The sequence below is a fragment of the Bos javanicus genome, chromosome 1 (assembly GCF_032452875.1).
Source record: "Bos javanicus breed banteng chromosome 1, ARS-OSU_banteng_1.0, whole genome shotgun sequence".
Lineage (NCBI taxonomy): Eukaryota > Metazoa > Chordata > Mammalia > Artiodactyla > Bovidae > Bos > Bos javanicus.
This window is the reverse complement of record NC_083868.1, coordinates 82,040,551-82,060,329: the sequence shown is the minus strand read 5'-3', so window position 1 is coordinate 82,060,329 and position 19,779 is coordinate 82,040,551. Positions and strand designations below refer to the sequence as shown.

At 37.4% G+C, this 19,779-nt stretch overlaps 1 protein-coding gene across 5 annotated transcripts in view; it reads left to right on the top strand.

The window, feature by feature from the left end:
- The window catches only part of MAP3K13 (mitogen-activated protein kinase kinase kinase 13), a 161,102-nt gene that overhangs the window by 40,940 nt on the left and 100,383 nt on the right, over positions 1-19,779 (top strand). Inside the window, exon 1 of one of the 5 annotated variants that reach the window (XM_061413658.1) lies at positions 5,677-18,170. The exons of the other annotated variants lie outside the window; for them this stretch is intronic. The gene's annotated coding sequence lies outside the window, so the exon portion shown is untranslated. Of the gene's footprint in view, positions 1-5,676; positions 18,171-19,779 lie in introns of those variants that run through there. 5 annotated transcript variants of the gene reach the window in all.

Below are 19,779 nucleotides of genomic sequence, written 5' to 3'. Positions count from 1 at the left end.
ATATTCTTCCATTGACTGATTTTAGTTTAATCAAATGTTTTCTAGTATTCTATTTCATCTTATGACTGTTTAGCTGTATCTTTTTAATATTTTTTAGCACTCCCTTTAGCTATTTTAATATTTTAAATGATCACATTCTACATATTAATGTTGTATCATTTCTTATAAAATGTAAAATCTGTGGATACAAAACAAGGACTTCTGAAGGGATATTCTAGAAATCTTAAAGGACAAGTAGAAATGAGGAAGAGGTGAAAGGGTACTCTAGGGAGAGCGATAGCAAGATCATGTAGCCTAGTAAGAGAACAAGCCATTCACTCTGACTAGAACCTAGAGCTCAGAGTGGCAGGAACTGAGGGCAGAGAACTCAGTAGGGGACACGCTTGTGTGTTGTGGTGGGTTGAATAGTGTTCCCCTGGAATTCATATTCACCTGGAACCTCAGAATATGACCTTATTTGGAAATAGACTGTAGTTATAATATTGGCATTAATACGAGGTCATCCTGGATAAGAGGTCATTGGTCTAAACGCAATGAGCAGTATCCTTATAAGAAGAGGAGAGGACACACGAGGTACACACAGAGAGGAGGCCGTGTGATGACAGCAGTAGAGACTGGACTAAAACAACTACCAGCCGACGGACACCGGGGATTGCTAGGAGCCACCGAAAGTTGCAAGAGGCAGCGTTCTTCCTTAGAGCCTTCAGAGGGACCGCGGCCCTGCTGACACCTTGATTTTGAACATCTAGTCTCAGGAACTGTGAGGGAGTAAATTTCTGTTGCTTTGTGCCTCCCAGTTTGTATAATTTGTTACAGCAGACCTAAGAAACAAATGCAATATTTAACCCATATTCTGCTTACTGTGCATTAAGCCCATTGTTTTGGTTTTAAGATATGTTCAGAAATTCTTTTATCCTTCCTTTTAAGAGATAGAGCCCAATTCCTCTCCCCCTGAGTGTAGGTTGGATCCTGATGACTTGCTTCTAATGAATGAATAAAGGGAAAATGAGGGCATGCAGATTTGGAGACCAGGTCAGAGGTTAGCAAACTATAGAGGTGGGCCGGCCACCTATTTTTATGAATCAAGTTGTATTGGAACAAGTATCCCCATTTGTTTACATTGTATGTACCTATCTTTGCACTGAAACAACTGAGGTAAGCAGTCACAAACCTTATGGCATGTAAGCCTAAAATAGTTATTATTTAGCCCTTTCAGAAAGTTTGTTAATCCCTGAGCTAGGTCATAAAAAGCACTGCAGCTTTTTGCTTGCTCTTAATAACTCGCTTTGGGGGAAGCCATCTGCCTTGTCACGAAAACTCTCAAATTCCTGTTGTTAAGGAACTGAGGCCTCTTACAAACATCTATAAACACTCTTGGAAACACAGTTGACCCTCCAACAATGTGGGAAAGAGGGTGGTTCAAAAATTCACCTGTAACTTACAGGCAGCCCTCTGTAGTTATAGCTACAGTTTCACGCCTAGAGATCCAACCAACCTCCGATTGCGTATTACTGTAATATTTTTTAAAGCCACGCGTAGTTTTTAAAAAGCCACACGTAAGTGGACCCACACAGTTCAAACCCATACCGTTCAAGAGTCAACTTAAGTTCCTCAAGCCCCAGGCAAGCTTTCAGATGACTGCATCCCGGTCAACAATTTAACCGAAACTTCCTGAGAAACCCTGAGCCGGAACCACCCACCTAAGCTGCTCCCAGATTCCTGACCTTCCGAAACTAAGTGAGATAATAAAGGTTTGTTGTTTTAAGCCGCTCCGTTTGGGGCCATGTGTTATGCTGCAATACGTAACCAATTCATTCATGCTCCCCTTCTGCAGTTTTCCATGCTGCCTGTGAGCTGCTCTGCATGTCTTATTTATGCCTCTGGCTTTGCTGTTTTAGAAACACTAGGAAATAAGACCTTTATATAAAGAAACCCCCAGATGACATGGATGAGATTTAGGAAACAAAAGATATTGGAAGACAAGGACTCTATTTTATATTTTTAATAATTCTCCTTACTAACTAATACAGCACTATGAGTGATTCAGTTCAGTTCTGTCGCTCAGTCATGTCTGACTCTTTGTGACCCCATGGACTGCAGCATGCCAGGCTTCCCTGTCCATCACCAACTCCCAGAGCTTGCTTAAACTCATGTCCATCGAGTTGGTGATGTCATCCAACCATCCCACCCTGTGTCGTTCCCTTCTCCTCCTGCCTTCAATCTTTCCCAGCATAAGGGTTTTTCCAGTGAGTCAGTTCTTTGTATCAGGTGACCAAAGTATTGGAGTTTGAGCTTCAGCATCAGTCCTTCCAATAAATACTCAGGACTGATTTCCTTTAGGATTGACAGGTTTGATCTCCTTGCAGTCCAAGGGACTCTCAAGAGTCTTTTCCAACACCACAGTTCAAAAGCATCAATTCTTAAGTGCTCAGCTTTCTTTATAGTCCAACTCTCACATCCATACATGACCACTGGAAAAACCATAGCTTTAACTAGATAGACCTTTGTCGGCCAAGTAATGTCTCTGCTTTTTAATATACTGTCTAGGTTGGTCATAACTTTCCTTCCCATGAGCAAACATCTTTTAATTTCATAGCTGCAGTCACCATCTGCAGTGATTTTGAAGCCCCCAAAATACAGTCTCTCACTGTTTACATTGTGTCCCTGTCTATTTCCCATGAAGTGATGGGACAAGATGCCATGATCTTAGTTTTCTGAATGTTGAGTTTTAAGCCAGCTTTTTCACTCTACTCTTTCACTTTCTTCAAGAGGCTTTTTAGTTCCTCTTCACTTTCTGCCATAAGGGTAGTGTCATCTGAGTATCTGAGGTTATTGATACTTCTCACGGCAGTCTTGATTCCGGCTTGTGCTTCATCCAGCCCGGCATTTCGCATGATGTACTATGCATATAAATTAAATAAGCAGGGTGACGATATACAGCCTTGACGTACTCCTTTCCCAATTTGGAACCAGTCTGTCACTCCATGTGTGATTGATTACTGCTGCTGAACTTGACTGTGACTAACAAAGTGTTAGGCTTGTAAAGCATGTTTATTTGAGTTATTAGGCAGAATGTTTGCTCTATCGTGTTACTATTATTTATATGAAAAGGGGTATTTGAGTATGCCATCATAATATTTATTGGTTGCATAGTTGCTTTTCTTAAATATTAACCAGGTTGTCTCTAGTCAGGACGGTGCTGAGTTCTGTGGGTATATTAGTTTTCTACTGATGCATCACAATATTATTTTAGTGGCTTAAAACAACACCCATTTATTATCTCAATTTCAGTGGGTCAGGACTCTGAATGTAGCCTAGTTAGGCCTTCCACTTAGGGTCTTACAAGGCTTTAATCAAGGTGTTGGCCAGGGTTGGATTTTCATATGAAACTTGCCTGGGGGACTCGTGTGGCTGTTGACAGCATTCAATATCTTGGGGTTGTAGAAATGAAAGCCTCAGCTTTTTGTTTTGGGTTTTTGGGTTGTTTTTTTTTTTTTTTGAGTTATTATTGCCTGTTGTCTAGAGGTATCCCTCAGCTAACAGAGAGCACCCACACTTCCTTGCCATCCATTTGCTTCTTCTCAGTTAACAAAGGGAGAAACTCCGGCAAGACATGCAGTATGGTTTTCTATAATATCATCACATCATTATGTGCGTGTGATCAGTACATTCCAGCACCTTTACGGTGTTCTCTTGGTTAGAAGCAAGTCTCTGAGCCAAGGAAAAGCATTAGCAGGTAGGGATCACAGGTGCCTAGTTTCTGCCAGCTCTTGGCATATAGTGTTCTTTCAAGAAGTTTGGTGGTAGAGGACAGGAAAGTGAGTAGATAAGTTAGAGGGAAATTCTGAAAAGGAGCGACATGAACATGTTTATAGGCAAAGGAGAAAGCGCAGCCAATAAGAAGAGACTGAGGTGATACATTAATCTGTGCCAAGAGTCTGTTAGGTAGTAGGCGCTCAGTTACGTTAGTTGTCTCATACCTCTCCTTACACAGCGTCTCATGACGTTTCTTTAAATATGTATTATACCACTCTACTGTGTGGCATACAGGACAGTAGATACCGTACTAACCAAACTAAATGTATCCCTGACCCCTTTGCCTTTGTGCCTTCCAGCTTAGAAGCAGCATTAGCCATGTCAATAATCACTTCCTTCCAGGCTTACCTCCTCCACCCCTTGTCAACTTTGGCCCTTCTTCCTTTGACTGTGCCAAGCCAGAGTACTCCCCAAATTGTGTTTTCTGCTGCTGTGTTGATAGTTTTGCCTCCTCAGTTGGGTCCACACTGCTGATTGGTGGCCTTGAATCCATATCTGTTTGAGTGTCCCAAACCTCTTCTGTAACTTACTATCCTATCTCTATTATCCTTCTCAGTTGACAGTGCTTCCTGTGATAGGGTCTCCCAACTTCCTTTCTACTCATCCCATAATCTTTTATTGCCACCTTCACTTGCCTTTTTTTTTTTGCACAACAAAATATGTAGATACCACAGTTATCCCTACCTACCTTGTGGTCAAAGTTTCAGTCGTAAACCCTCCTACCTCCTCAAAGCGTATTCCCAGCCACGAGCATCCCTCACGGTAATGAAAAGACATACCACCCTGTATAGCAGAATATATTACAGAATCATTGCCAAGCCATCTGTGCCTTGATGTTTGACATCTCCCTTAAAATTAGAGGGGGAAAAAAGTTTTTTAAAGTTCAAGTAACTTGAATGTTAAAATAATAGAGTGTATTTATTAAATCAGCAAGTCTTAAAACTTAATTTTGTTCCCAAAGTAATACACTTGTACTTCATAGAAAATTTAGAAATTTAGATTAAAAGAGAAGAAAATAAAATTATCGCTATCCCTGCATCCAAATAACTATGGTTAACATTATATTTATTCTTCTAGTCATATATATGTGTTAGATTCCATGGTCCAATTATCATGTTACCTTCCTTATCCATATTTTGTTATGAATACTTTAATCTATTTTTATATATCAATACTGTAATATATAACTTGTAAAGCTTTTAAATATTTTAAATTTTACTCATTTAATAAAACTTCCCTTTACGGGTATTTTATTTTCCCAATGATTTATATTTTAAATAATTACATGATGAAATCTGTATAGCTAGGCCCTTTTTGCAAATTCTTGATTATTTGTTTAGAATAATTCCTTGAAGTTTAATTTTAGATCAAAGAATATTTACATTTAAGCCCACTGATACCTGCTATCAAGTAACTGTACTTCAAAAAGGTTGTAAGAAGTATTTAACCATCAGCAGTGTGTAAGAGTATTTGTTTTCCCATATCTTTTCCAAGGCACTTTGCAAGGAGAAACCGGTATTTCATTTTGATTTAATTTTCATTTTTTGATAGTGAAGTCACACTTTTCCCTTATTATCCATTGTATATGTTTTTTTGTAACTTGTCTGTTCATGGACTTTTTCTTCTTCCCTTCATCTTATTTGTATGTTTATCTACTTTATTATTTTTCGAACTCACAGTTGTTCAAATTAGTAATAGTATATTTTGTGTTTTCTGGTAGCTATGAATGGTAGCTTTCCTTTAACACAAAGGACAAACTGGTTTTTCTTTTTTAATTAATTAATTTATTTAGTGGCCTTGTGCCTTGGGACGTCCGGCGGACTCTCTAGTTGTGGCGCACGGCTCAGTTGTTCTGTGGCTTGTGGGTTCTTATTTCCCTGACCAGGAATTGACCCCACATCCTTGCTTTGCAAGGTGAATTCTTAGCCACTGGACCACCAGGGAAATCCCTGATTTTCCCATGTAAGATAGACTAGAGAAAAATGACATACGTATGTATGGCATACATGTATACATAGGTATATATACAGATATGTGTTTGTGTGTATGTCTTTCAAGCATAGCTTAACAAAGCCACTTAATACGGTTCTGTGTAATTATTGACTTTCTTTATGCAGTATTAGGATCATCATTCAAGGTTTTGGAATAATTAGTCATTTAATAAAGTAAAGCATAATGACCTTGGTCTCAGTCTACTTGTCTGACTTGTAAATTTTTCCTCAGTAATATTATTGTATTGGATTTTCTCTTTTAAGTTTTTCAAACATTCTTCAAGTTTGCAGTAGGTGGCAGCAACAGAAAGCATTCTTTCATTTGGTTCAAAATGTAATCAGGCATTCATAGGGGACAATATAAATAAACTCACCCTAAATATGAAGAGCTTTATGATAGAGGCTACTCCAGAAATGTAAATTTAGTGTGAAATTGGTGAGTATTCCATAGCCCATTTTGGAAGTAAGCTCCAACAAATACTCTTTTGGGGAAATTGCATTTTATTTTTCAGTGTTGCAGGGTTTACTTAGCATGTTTTATTATTTTGGGGAATCTTATTCCCCACCATCTCCTCTTTTTATATTTACAGTGAAAGCCACTCAAGACAACCAGTCTCTTTTCTAGAGGAGTGGCCTTTTCAACGATGACCCTTTAATACAGAGCCTTGAGTAATTTAACAGACTAAAAATCCATGCTAAGAATATGTGGCCTTTTTAGGCCACTGCTTCCATTTTGAGTGGTCTTAGAGCTTCATTGTGCTAATTTTAAAATTCAGGGTCCATACATGTCTCAAGAGTATTTGTAATAATTTTCTTTAGATCATAACAGTTCCCCCCAAGTTGGTTTAGCATCATCTGTAGTCCATTCGGGTTTCCCAGGTGGCAGTAGTGGTAAAGAACCCTGCTGCCAATGCAGGAGACATAGAGATGTGGGTTCAATCCCTGGGTCAGGAAGATCCCCTGAGGAGGGCATGGCAACGCCCTGGAGAATCTCATGGACAGAGGAGCCTGGCGAGGCTACAGAGTCAGGGGTTGCACAGAGTTGAACATGACTTAAGTGACTTAGCACACATGCATAGCCCATTCATGAGAGGGGCAAGCAACACCACTACAGAGGATCTGGGGACACACTGGCTTTAGTTTCCAAACTACAATGACAGGTGGATATTCTGTCCCCTAGGACAAGAGGGGTGGCTGTAAGATAGACCTAGTGGCTGTGAGTTGAGGGGGGAAAAGGTCCACTTGCTGCTCTGGTCATTAACGCTTCCTCCTTAGCAAGAGTACAGCTTAGAAAAGGTTTCTGGTGAAGTACAGCTGTTGTTAGCTAGCCAACACAGAAGAGATCTCTAGGCTTTAGAGGTGGTTTTTAAAAAGATTACAGCATTAAAATTTTGCAGGCTAAGGAAAAAGAAGAATTTCATGAGAATTAAAAATATATTTCAAGCCCCTTGCATGTTTAATTAGGGTCCAACAGAGTTCTTAAAAATTGATCAGAAATTCTTGAATCATATTTTCTGTATTTCCAAAGCTCTAGTTATCAGGAGAGAAACTGATTCTTGTTCATCTGGTTTTAGTAGTATCATAGAGGTAAGCTAGTATTTTCTTTTCTGTTAGATTGCAGATACCTTTGAGACAATAAATAAATAAATGTGATTTTTTTACATTTTTGTTGGCTTTTTTTTAGAACTAAGAACAGTATCCTGTTCCAGGAATACCAAGTGAACTGTAACTGACTGTCCAAGAAAAAGAGGTAGCGTTAGTGGTCACTCTTATCCCACCAAAAAAATACAGAGAACATTCAGGAAATCTAAGATCAACTCCTGACTCAATGCCATAAATTCCAAGACTATGGACAAATCTTTGAACCTCAGTCTTGTCATATGTAACAAAGAAGAGGACAGAGTAGATTTGAGTTGTAAGGTTTCTCTCAGATCCTTGATTGTCTGAGTCAGTATTCTTCTTAAAATGTCTAGAGCAGTAATTGCTTATTTATCTCATTCAGGAAATAACCTCACACCACCTGCTAACAGTATTAGTAGGAATACAGACTAAGTAGCAGTAACAGAGAGTCTCAAAATTTTTGGTGGTTCCAAAAGATGGAATGTTATTTCTGTCTTCATTAACAGTCCTAAAGTAGGCAGGTACCCCAGAACAGATGGATGGTTCTGATTCATCAAAAAATCAAACCCAAGGCTCCTTTTGCTTCCTTGCTCTGCCATTGCCTGGACCATCATCTGCATAGTAGAAGCTGACTCAGCATGGGACTTAAGAAAGTCCAGCACAAGCAGGTAAGACCTGCAAGTTAAAAACATACTTCCACTCAAACCCCACTGGCTAGAACTCAGTCATGTGCTCACATCTACAACCAGGAGAACAGAGAAGTCTTTAGCAGCGTGGCTTGTATTCATCTACAATTTTAGGAGTGGGGTTGGGCATAAGGGTTCTATAACTAACAAGAAAGAGAGGAGATGATATTTTAGGGGACAGTCTCTAGCACTGTGCCTTCTGTTACAGTTTTAAATCATTCTGATAATCTTATTTTACTGTTTATTGTTTTCCTGTCTTTTCTAATGAAATAGACTGAGATCAGGATCTATGATTTATCCCTATATGTGTACCTCACAGCACGTGTAAGGTCTTTTGAACATAGATGACATTCAATAAAAATATGTATATTTTATTTGTATATTGATTTTTCAGAGCTTTTAAGTAAACACTAAGTCCAATAATCTTCCCTTCCATTACGCTGCTCCATCTACTTATTGCTTGTGTAGTGAATGTTACATGTAAAACTTCAATTCTCAACCTAGTTCAGGAGACTATATCAGGACTTAAAAAGTAGTAAAATTTTTAAATATATGTTATAGATAAATTGATTGGGGGCAGGTTGCTGCTAGTAGCAATTACTGTCTTTTTCAGGTAGTGTGATTATGTGAAATGGAAAACCAAGAGCTTTACAGAGTGGCTTCAACATTTGATTTTAAGTGTATTCCTTGGACATCACATATGATTATATTTATGAAATACTTTAAAACAGATCTTTCTCTCAAATATTTTGAGGTTCTGTCATCTCTGTTCTCTTCATTGGTGTTCTTAGTTGCTCAGTGATGTCCAACTCTTTGCGACCCCATGGACTGTAGCCCGCCAGGCTCCTCTGTCCGTGGGGATTCTCCAGGCAAGAATACTGGAGTGGGTTGCCCTCCTCCAGGGGATTTTCCAAACCCAGGGATTGAACCCAGGTCTCCCACCTTGCAGGCAGATTCTTTACCATCTGAGCCACCAGGGAAGCCCGTTCATTTGATGTTAATAATGAAGAGCTCACTGCAGTGCTGAGTGTGGGTTTACACAGAGTGAGCTTGTATATGGATAGATGTATAAAACTGATTTTAAAAGCAAGCCACACTTTTACTGACTCTGTGTTAACATCTTTTCCACTCTGACTTCCTTTTTTTTTTTTTTCTGCTGCAGTTGTATACTGTAATCCAGTATGGGAAGGGAAAGTGCTGGTATGTGCCTTACCAATTTTACATTTGGTAAGAACTGCCTTGGAAGAATTGACCTGGTCTCTTATATCCAGTTTTCCCAAATCTTCCCCCTTCAGGTTTACCTCCTTTTATAACTGACTGTAACCACCCAACCCAAAATGATCATTCTATCAGTAAGTGAGGAAGGTTTGGTTCAAACCCTGGGCAAACTGCAGCATAAGGACAGGGTTTGTTTGCATAAGACAAGCCTGTATTCCCTTTACAAACACGCCAACTTGCCAAAGACAAGCACGTGGCAAATACTGGCTATAGTCTGCACCAGGAAGTGTGGCTCTGAGCTTTTATTCGGCCTCACCCACATTTCAGAGCTTTCAGTGAGCCTCAACACCAGGCTGTTCTTTGAACGTTTTTCTCTAAGGGACAGGACATGTTTTTTTGTTTTGTTTTTTCAGCGAAGGGCTTGATCTTACCTTTCTATGTCAACAGAGGGCAACAGAGAGCACCATTGTGTAGCCTAACTGCTGCAGCTGCTGCTAAGTTGCTTCAGTCTTGTCCAACTCTATGCGACCCCGTAGATGGCAGCCCACCAGGCTCCTCTGTCCCTGGGATTCTCCAGGCAAGAATACTCTAGTGGGTTGCCGTTTCCTTCTCCAACGCATGCATGCATGCTAAGTCACTTCAGTTGTGTCTGACTCCGTGTGACCCCATGGACAGCAGCCCACCAGGCTCCTCTGTCCACAGGATTTTCCAGGCAAGAATACTGGAATGGGTTGCCATTTCCTTCTCCAACAGCCTAACTAGTAGTTCTCAAATTGGGTGAGGCCCAGTCTCATAGAGCCTACAGAGACAGTCAACCCCAGGGACTTTTTTTAGCTATGGCAAAGACTGGGTCTGTTACAGGCATGGGGGGTGGAGCGAGGAGGGGTTGCTAAACATTTTGCCTTATGTAGGAAAGTCCCACGCATGGAAGAATATTCCCACCCACAAAAGTCAGTTAACTTCCTTCTGGTATTGTTCTCCAGCCTCAAGTAAAGCACTCCTGCCTACCTCAGCACTTTCACCATTTGTGTTGTTATTCATCTTACCAAAGCAACCTAATACTACAAACTGGCCTTTTCATCTTTGCATTGTCACTTTTTAAATTCACTTTAAATTTTAGTCATTGAGTGACCACAGACAGGTCTTTAATAGGAGAGGGGAAAGAAGTAATGGATAGAATTTAAAAAGTATAAGTCACTAGGTTACAGAGTTTAGACAAAGCTGGATTGATGAGCCAATCTTCTTGAAACTTAATTTTCTCACATATAAAGTGAGATGAAAATCTACTTTAAGATATTTTGTAAATTTTAAAGTGAAGGAGAAGATTGTTTACAAAGAATGTCTAGGGCCGGATTTGTACCCAATTATTATTTTTAGAAATTAGATATCCAAACCTCTCTACTCACATTATACTTAGGAGTTCATATCCCAATTAAACAATAGTTGTAGCCAACATCCTGGGGATGACATGGTTGATTCTCACTGGGTCATGAGTCCCAGTGGACTTGGGTCGTGTGCCTGTCTTTTCACTAATATTATAACCAAGTAGGTGAATTGCCCTGCCTTGTGTCACATGTTCACTCTTGGAGTCCTAACTTCAGGTGGGGTTGGCTTTGCCTGAACCTCTTGAACTGAGAGTGGGGGAGAGACAGTTTCCTCAAACGGAGAGGATGTAGGGCAGACTTTAAAAGGGGGCAGTTGTTCACTATTTCGACGTTTTGATCTTCAGTTATGCTACATGCTTTGTAAAGCTAAAGTGGAAATGCCAACTTCCACTAAAGAAGCAGGGAAATGAAAACAGGATTAGAAGTATAAAAGTTAAATGGTTGTTTTTTTATATGACCTCTCAGAAAGAGTACAAACTCTATATAGATGGGTAAAATATAAAGTTATTTTTTGTTTGTTTGGCTTTTTACCCTTTCAATATGTAAAGTGCCTTTATAAATCCAAAATATTATTTTTAGTCCCACAAAGGTTTGGTTTATGGTAACTTGGCAGATTTTGTGTTTTATGGAGTGGTGTATTTCAGGTTAAATGTTTTATTTATTGAGAAATCCATTTTCTTTTGATTTGCTTTAATGCATTTTCATTATTGATCAGAGAATTATATCCCTTGTTCATGATCATACTTTTGACACAGATAATACATTAAAACTTCATTAAGCTGTTCAACTTTATTCTAAATAGCATAAAAATCTCTAAACAATTGCTTTTTTCCAGTTGTCTAGATGTTTTATTATCCTTTGATAAAAATGCTAGACTTCAAATCCACTTAACTCACAATATTCTTCAAAATTTGCTGTAATATGAACCTTTAGGATTTTTTTCTATCATAAAAATGATTGTGGAATTTACCATCATGAGACTTTCATCTTTTTAAAAGTTAATAGGTGTATTACTACAAGTTTCTATTTGTAGTCTACTTTTTCTAAAAGGATGTGCTTATGACATATATCTACATAACAAGGTTAACAAAGGGAAAATCAAACCTAAAACAAGGAAGATAAAGCAAAAATGATAACCACAAAAAACTAAAATAAATTATATAGAGATATAGATTGATTGATTTGAGCATAAAGTTGGCTCTGGGCTTCCCTGCAGGGACAAAAAAAAAAAGGGCAATTCAGTGGATTACATTGTAACCATCTAAAAGGGAATGCTAATAATTCTTCAAGAACAGAAAAGGGTTTCCCTGATACTGAGTTCTAACAACAAACTCCTCTTGTGAATTTATTAGGTGTGAGACATCATGCAAGACAGTGGACCGTGTAAAAGCAATATGGCTGTTCCCTATAATAAAAGGAAAACTATAACATAGAATGTGACTTGATGATAGTGACTCTGCTAGGTAGTTCTGTGCTGATGATATTTGGGTAGCATGTAGCTTTCTGATGAACTCTCTATCTCCTTTGCTGCAAGGACAGATTTTAGTAATATTCATAAGAATATTTTTCCTTAGATGGTTCTTAAAAATCACTTTCTCAGATAAAGATTTCCTGAGAGCTAGACAGCAGCAACAACAAAGTTCGAGTAATAGTCTGCTGAGGTCTTTGAATGTTGAAACTGTCTGAATAAAAAATAAATTTAAAAAAATTTTTTTAATAAAAAGAATGAGAAGGTAGAAGATGTGATCTGGAACTCTCTGGATTAGAAGGACTTGCTCAGAGCCCTAATCTCAATCTACTGTAGTTTAAGTGAAAAAAAAAAAAAAATTATTTGAGGAATCATGTACTTTGAAAACAGGGTAAGTTAGGGTTAATGTTCTGATATGGAAGTGGTGGATTCTAATTAGCGTTCTCACCTTTTAGAAAGATTGTTTTTTACATCAGTTCATATAAACTACATCTTTATGTAGAAAAATTTTAACTTTTTTTTTTTTTTGATAAAGAGAATTTTTGGTCACCTCTCTTAACTTCCTCAGGGTTTTTCCCTACTCACCTTCAGAACCTCAGAGAGTATTCCTCAACTTCCCAAAGGGAAATAATTAGGATGAGCTCTTCTTTGGAAGATGTGTCACTAATGTGTATTTCTAAATTTCCTGAAAAGATCTGTTCTAGGTTTGTTGTTGTTCAGTCGCCCGGTCATGTCCAACCCTATGGACTGCAGTGCACCAGGCCTCCCTGTCCTTCATCATCTCCCAAAGCTTGCCCAAGTTCACATCCATTGAGCAAATAAAAAATCTTTATTTTGTTTATATTAACAGCAGTAAAACAAAAACAGTTACCAGAATCATTTTCTGAGTATCTTCTATATGCAGGTATTGTGCTAAAGTCTTCACATGTTTTATTTTATTTAACTTTTACATAATAGGCATATAGCCTATTATTATCCCCACTTTATTTTTCCTCTTCCAGTTTTATTGAGATGTAATTGACATACAATACTGTATGAATTTAAGACATTCAGCGTAGTGATTTGACTTATATCATGAAATGATTGCCACAGTAAGTTTAGTTAAAATCTATCATCTTAAAAAAAAAATCTATCATCTTATATACATACAAAATAAAAAAATAATTTTTCCTTGTGATGAGATCTCTTAGGATTTTGTCTCTTAACAACTTTCATGTATAACATACAGCAGTGTTGATTATATTAATCACATTGTACATTAATTATATCCTTAGTACCTATTTATCATATAACTGGAGGTTTGTACCTTTTGACTACCTTTGTCACCAAAGATGTTATTTATTAATGACTATTTTCCCCACACTGTACATCTTACTCTAAAAATGAAAAACCAATAGCTTGGTTTACCTAAACTTACATAACTAATGATAATAACCAACAGAGTCAGAATTTGAACCCAGATCTCTTTACTAACTTCTAGCTACACTGGTGCCTGTAAAAGAAATCTGAATCATCATGCATTATTAGCACTGAGGTCATCATACTCTTCCTTTTTCTTGGTATTTATGACAAAAATTGCCCCTAGGTCATAGTACTTTAAACTTCTCTTAGACTCTGATTTAGTCATTTTCCTTTGAAAACACATTTTTTAGTCTCAAGAAAAAAACCAGCTTTAGAATAGCTCTTTTTTTTTTCCTTGGCCACACCTCAAAGCTTGTGGAATCTTAGTTCCCAGACCAGGGATGGAACCAAGGTCCTCGGCAGTGAAAGCATGGAGTCCTAACCATTGGGCCACCAGGGATTTCCCATAGACTAGATCATGTTTTATGCCAGAATAATTGTGCCTTAACTTGTGTTCTTACATTTTTTCCTAATAGTGAGTTTTGAATAGCTTCTTGGGAAAGGAGACCAGATTATCTTATAGTCATTAATGAAATTTGAAAAGGTCTATTTGGTTCTTAAAAGAATTTACTCACCTTGATAACTGGCTTTGTAGTGCTCCATACTCAATGTGCCTACATGCTGAAATAAAGAATTACTTGTGACTATGGGACTTGGCTTAATATTCCTAGAGTTGCGATGTCCCATTCAGTAGCCACTAGCCACATGTGACTATTTTTCAATTTATATTAATTAAAATTGAATAAAACTTAAAATTCAGTTTCTCAATCATAGTGGCCACATTCCACATGCTAATATATGAGACAGTGCAAATTATAGAACACTTCTGTCATCACAGAAAGTTCTCAACAAGCGTTGCTTTCAGATATACATTTTTCATGGCCCTTTTTCTTCTGTGTCCAAAACAACATTGTTCTCCTTGAAGAATAACTAGTGCAGTTTCTGAGATTTGGGGATACAACTTATCTTCCCAACAGATTTCCTGTCATGTTTGACATAGAGAAATTTTTGTTGACAAGGTTATTTCTGTGCTCTAGGGAGGCATGCTAATCCAGACTAGGTTCATCTTACTAAAACGGCAAGTCGGTAGAGCTAGCTAATTTTTATTTGCCAGATTACATATTAAACCAACATGTTAGATGACTGTTATTAGAACCATTATGCATTCTGTTTTGTTGGATTGCTTCAGAGACGTACCCTGGTCTTTGATTGAGTAATGATGTTTCTATGAAACTTAACAGCCAATGTGTTAGCTTCTCTAACAGATTTAACATTTCATTGGCATATTTTTTCATAAAGGGGTTACCTCTTTCTATTAGTCTGTATTATTTGGAAGTTGTTTTTTTTTTTTAATATATAAATCCAATTCTTCTGGTATAGCCTGGTTGACTTTGATTGCCATTGAAGGAAACAGAGATGCATATTCTTTATCTTCTTTTCATTTGTGGATTCTAAAACAATCTTAGTATATGGACATAATTGATTGATATAGATCAGTATGGGGCACTCAGGCCTACTAGGAAGGTGCCAGTACTACATTGGTCTTGAGCACACCCATGTCACTTGGATAAATGTCTTTGGTCTGTCTTTTCCATTGTGATATTCCACAAGAAGCTTCTTTGAAGAAATTTGTTGAATGTATTGTTTGCTAATGAGATGCTGTTGCTTGAGTATAAAGAACAGTATGTCTTTCTTGTGTATAAAATCGTCCTGGGAAGTTGGGTTTCTTTTCTCCCCAAATGAAGTAAGCAGTGAGCAGTACTTATTAGTGTCAGGTTTGAACCCTTTATAATCACATAGAAACAAGCAACCACTCTCCTGTCAGCTGTACAAATAATCTGATTGAGAGAGCAGATATCTGTTCAGAATGTTCTTGGTCACTGGACACCTATAACCAAGGCCTTATATTAACCACTGTTGTTCTAGTTTCAAGGATTTAAGATCATTTCCCAAGTTCAAAAAAGCTATGATCAGTATTAGTAAAGTATTGGTAATTGTGAAGTGAAATGATGCTATTCAAAGGCAATAAATTATATTAATCTCCACTTCTGTGTAACTCTGAAAAATTTTAAAGTAAAGAGTGAAAAATGAACTCTTCTCAATACTCTGTAATGACCTATATGGGAAAAGAATCTAAAAAAGAGTGGATATATGTATATTATAACTGATTCACTTTGCTATGTAGCAGAATATAACATAACATTGTAAATCAACTATACTCCAATAAAAATTTTAAAAATTTCATTGATGATATTAAGCCCCCCAAAAAGAGTAAAAAAAAATCACAGGTTTTTTTTGTTTGTTTGTTTTTTCTTGTACTAAGTTGTATGAGTTTCTTGTACTTTTCAGAAATTAACCCTTTATCAGATAATATATCTGGTTTACAGATATTTTTTCCCACTCTGTAGATTGCCCTGTCATTCTGTTGATTGAAGCTTTTTAGTTTGATACAGTCCCACTTGTCTATTTTTTATTTTGTTGCCTGTGCTTTTGGTGTCATTTCAAGAAATTATTGCCAAGACTGATGTCAAGAATGGATAAAGGACTTGAACAGACAGCTCTCCAAAGAAGACATACAAGGGGCCAATAGGTATTAATATGTGAAAAGTTGTCTATCATCACTAATTATCAGGGAAATGCAAATCAAAACCACAATGAGATATTACCTCACACCACTTAGAATGGCTTATTATTTTTAAAAAAGATAACAAGTGTTGTAGCAAAATTGTAACCCTTACACATTCTTGATGGCAACGTAAAACAGTGCAGCAGTTATGAAAAACAGTATGGAGATTTCTCATAAAATTAAAAATGAAACCACCATAGGATCCAGCAATCTCACTTCTGGGTATATATTCAAAAGAAATGAAATCAGGATCTCAAAGAGATATCTACACTCCCATATTTATTACAGCACTCTTTGTAATAGCCAACATATGAAAACAACCCACATGTCCATCAACAGATGAATGGATAAAGAAAATGTATGTGCCTACAATGGAATATTATTCAGCTTTTAAAAGGGAAATTCCACCATTTGCAACAACATTGATGAACCTGGAGGACATAACACTGAATGAAATAAGCAAGTCACAGAAAAAGACAAATGTTGCTTGATTATATTTATATGAGTTATCCAAAATAGTCAAACTCATGAAAGCAGAGAATACAATAGTGGTTTCCAGAGCCTGAGAGGAGAGGGAAATGGGTAGTTGTTATTCAACGGATATAGAATTCTAGTTATACTAGATGAATAGGTTTTAAAGATCTGTAGTACAACATGCCTGTAGTTAACAATATGGTATTTTATTGTGCAGTTCAAAATTTGTTGAGAGTAGCTCTCATGTTAAGTGTTTTTGCCACAAAAACCTACAGCAGCTATAACAAAAAACCCAAAGGAACACATGAAACTTGGAAATGTCAGATATGTCTACTACCTTGACTGTGATTATGGTATCATGGGTATTTGCATAGTTCCAAACTTATCAGTTATACACATTAATTATATGTAGTTCTTTGTATAGCAGTTGCACCTCAATAAAGCTGTTAAAAATTTTTAAATAAGAAAAAATGTCATGAGCTCTTTGGGTGAATTTAATTACAGCTATTTTTGTTATTAGTAATAAGACATTTTACTAAAACCAAAATCTGCTCAAAGAACATTATAAGCTCTTTGGATCTGTGTCTTAATTGAATGTCAGAAGTTTAATAAACCAACGAGGAAATGTCCTACCTTATTTAAAATGTAGCAGTAAATTATGCTTTCACACTCACTTTTGATTCATCACAAATGTCCGTAAGGTGATACTGTTCTGTGAAACAATTACATTTGTTGTATTTTCTTACCTATTTCCTTAATTACTAGGTTATTATTCCCATTATTATTTCTCTACTATTTTGCTTTTACAAGTCTTGGTGTACATGTACTGGGCATCAGTTTTAGAAACTCTCTGATTTGTTTTTTATCACATCAGGTGAGGCACAGTATTGAACAGCAAGAAAAAGGTTAAAGAAAATAACAGGAATAAAAGATTGTGGTATCTTCTATATGCGTTTTTGGTAGCACCGATGCCACCAAAATTCTATTTTGATTCCCTCATTCAATAGCAATAATAATGTTTTCATGACTATCACAGCTTGAAACACGCACACAGGCACACACAGACACACACACACACCACTACCACCCCCTACCCACCTCCTCACGCTGCCAGTCTGTCCTAAGGCAGTGGCAGACGCCTGATTGGTGGGCTCTGTTTATTCTGTGAGCAGATTCCTTCTGAAAGAAGGCAGGCCATGACTGCCTGAAGCCTATTGGCCAGGACTGCTCTGGACCCTCCCTTTCTTTTTCTCAGCACACACCATAGCGAAGTCTGTGCGGAATCCTAAACCAGCCCAATTTACATCCATTCATGAATCTGTGACGTCAGCAAGCCTTCAGGCTTCTCTGCGGTGGGCTGGAAGATTGTGTGGGTGGAATCCCCCTCCTCCTTATTTTTCTAATTCTGCAAGGCTTTTTAAATGAACCTTCCATCTTTTTTAAAGCAAGAAACTGGACCGGCATGTGTAGGAATTCTTCATTGTTGTGAGTATCGCACTCTATCTTTCTGTTTCATCAGCATTTATTTCACAAGGACAGATGGAGAATGTGTTTTTGATTTGAGGTGATTAGAAAACTGATATTATTGAGGGAGACACAGTGAGAGAGACAGACAGAGACTGAGGCAAAGAGAAACCTGAAACCCCGTTACAGCTAGGAGTCTCTGAAACTGACAGCTGGTTTTCTTTTGCTCGTCTGCATGCTGCTAGACGTGGACATTTTTCATTTACGGTTCTGCACGTTACCTCTCGATGTGGGCTTGGCTTTCCTTAAAGAGAGCTCCATCTCTCTGAGAGATGATGTGAATTGTATTAGAGAAGCAAAGAACTGGGACCAGAAAGGTGCTGGGGAAAGCCGGGCCAGCTAGACCGAGCAGGTTCCAGCTGCTGAGCCCTCGTCTTCCTTTCCGCTGTCCTTTCTGTTGTTTCTCACCCTTCACCTTGCCTTTGTTTCACAATTGTGTAACAGTCAACATCTTGGGATTGTAGTTTGAGGAAGATGAATACCAGTTCAACCTCCCCCCCCCACACACAAGCTTTTATTATGGGAGCTATAGTGGTATATTTATACTTGTTTGCAGCTCTTTATGTCACTCTGCACGTTTTATTTACGTTTTTAAAAACCTAAAACCTTCACCAGAGGCAGAAAGGCAATTATCTTTAAATACTGACTTGTTTAATATTCCCTAGTGAAAACTAAGAAGCGGTTTCTTAATATAACCTGTAATTATATGCATGGAAATGCACATGAGCATTTTTCTAAGATAAACTTCCAACTGAAATTTGTTTATTCCACTGAGTCTGGGAAACGTGGAAAACTTCTAATACATTCCAGGTGTTAAGTTGGTTCGATAGTTTGCTTGGAGTTTTAACAAAAAGTGTCTGAATTTGTTTTCCAAGGCTTTGGTTGATTCTGGTGAAAGTTGTGTTAGTAAAGAAGAGGGATGTGCCATTGTGACATGTTCTGCCCCTGGGGCAGCTCCTCAATACGCATAATCTAATAGCATTTTCCAACTGCCTCACTTAGAGCAGTTTATAGTCTAGTCAGCAGCATGTACCTGGTTGTTCTTTCCAATGAGAGAGGACACAAGATGTCTTTTTTTTTTTTTTTTAATCATTCAGCCTTGTCTTCTTTACCTTGTATAATCAATACTTACATTTGAAGTTTTCATATTATAATCTGCTCAGGAAACAAGGCTTCTAAATTATGGCTCTAACAATATCTTTTGAATTATTCTTATTAATGAATCTTTCAACTGTGAACTTATTTCAAAATTACCCGAGGATTTAGAATTTTCTTTTATTTCTCATCTTTGGTATTGTCCTCACTCAATTTGTTTTTCCTGAGTACATTTGAACTCACTAGAATTATAGAAGGGAAAACTTCTGCCTGCTTTTAAACAAGATTTTTGTCCTATGCTAAGAAAACTATGGTGTCATGCTTTGCTATTTTTTATCTGCAGGTTGAATAAATAACAAAATTCCCAACATTTGTAAACACCTTGACTTATTTCAGCATTTTTTGAGTATGTACCTTCAGATACGTTGTTGAAAGTAGCAATTTCAAAGTTATGTTAAATTATTAAAGATTTTTA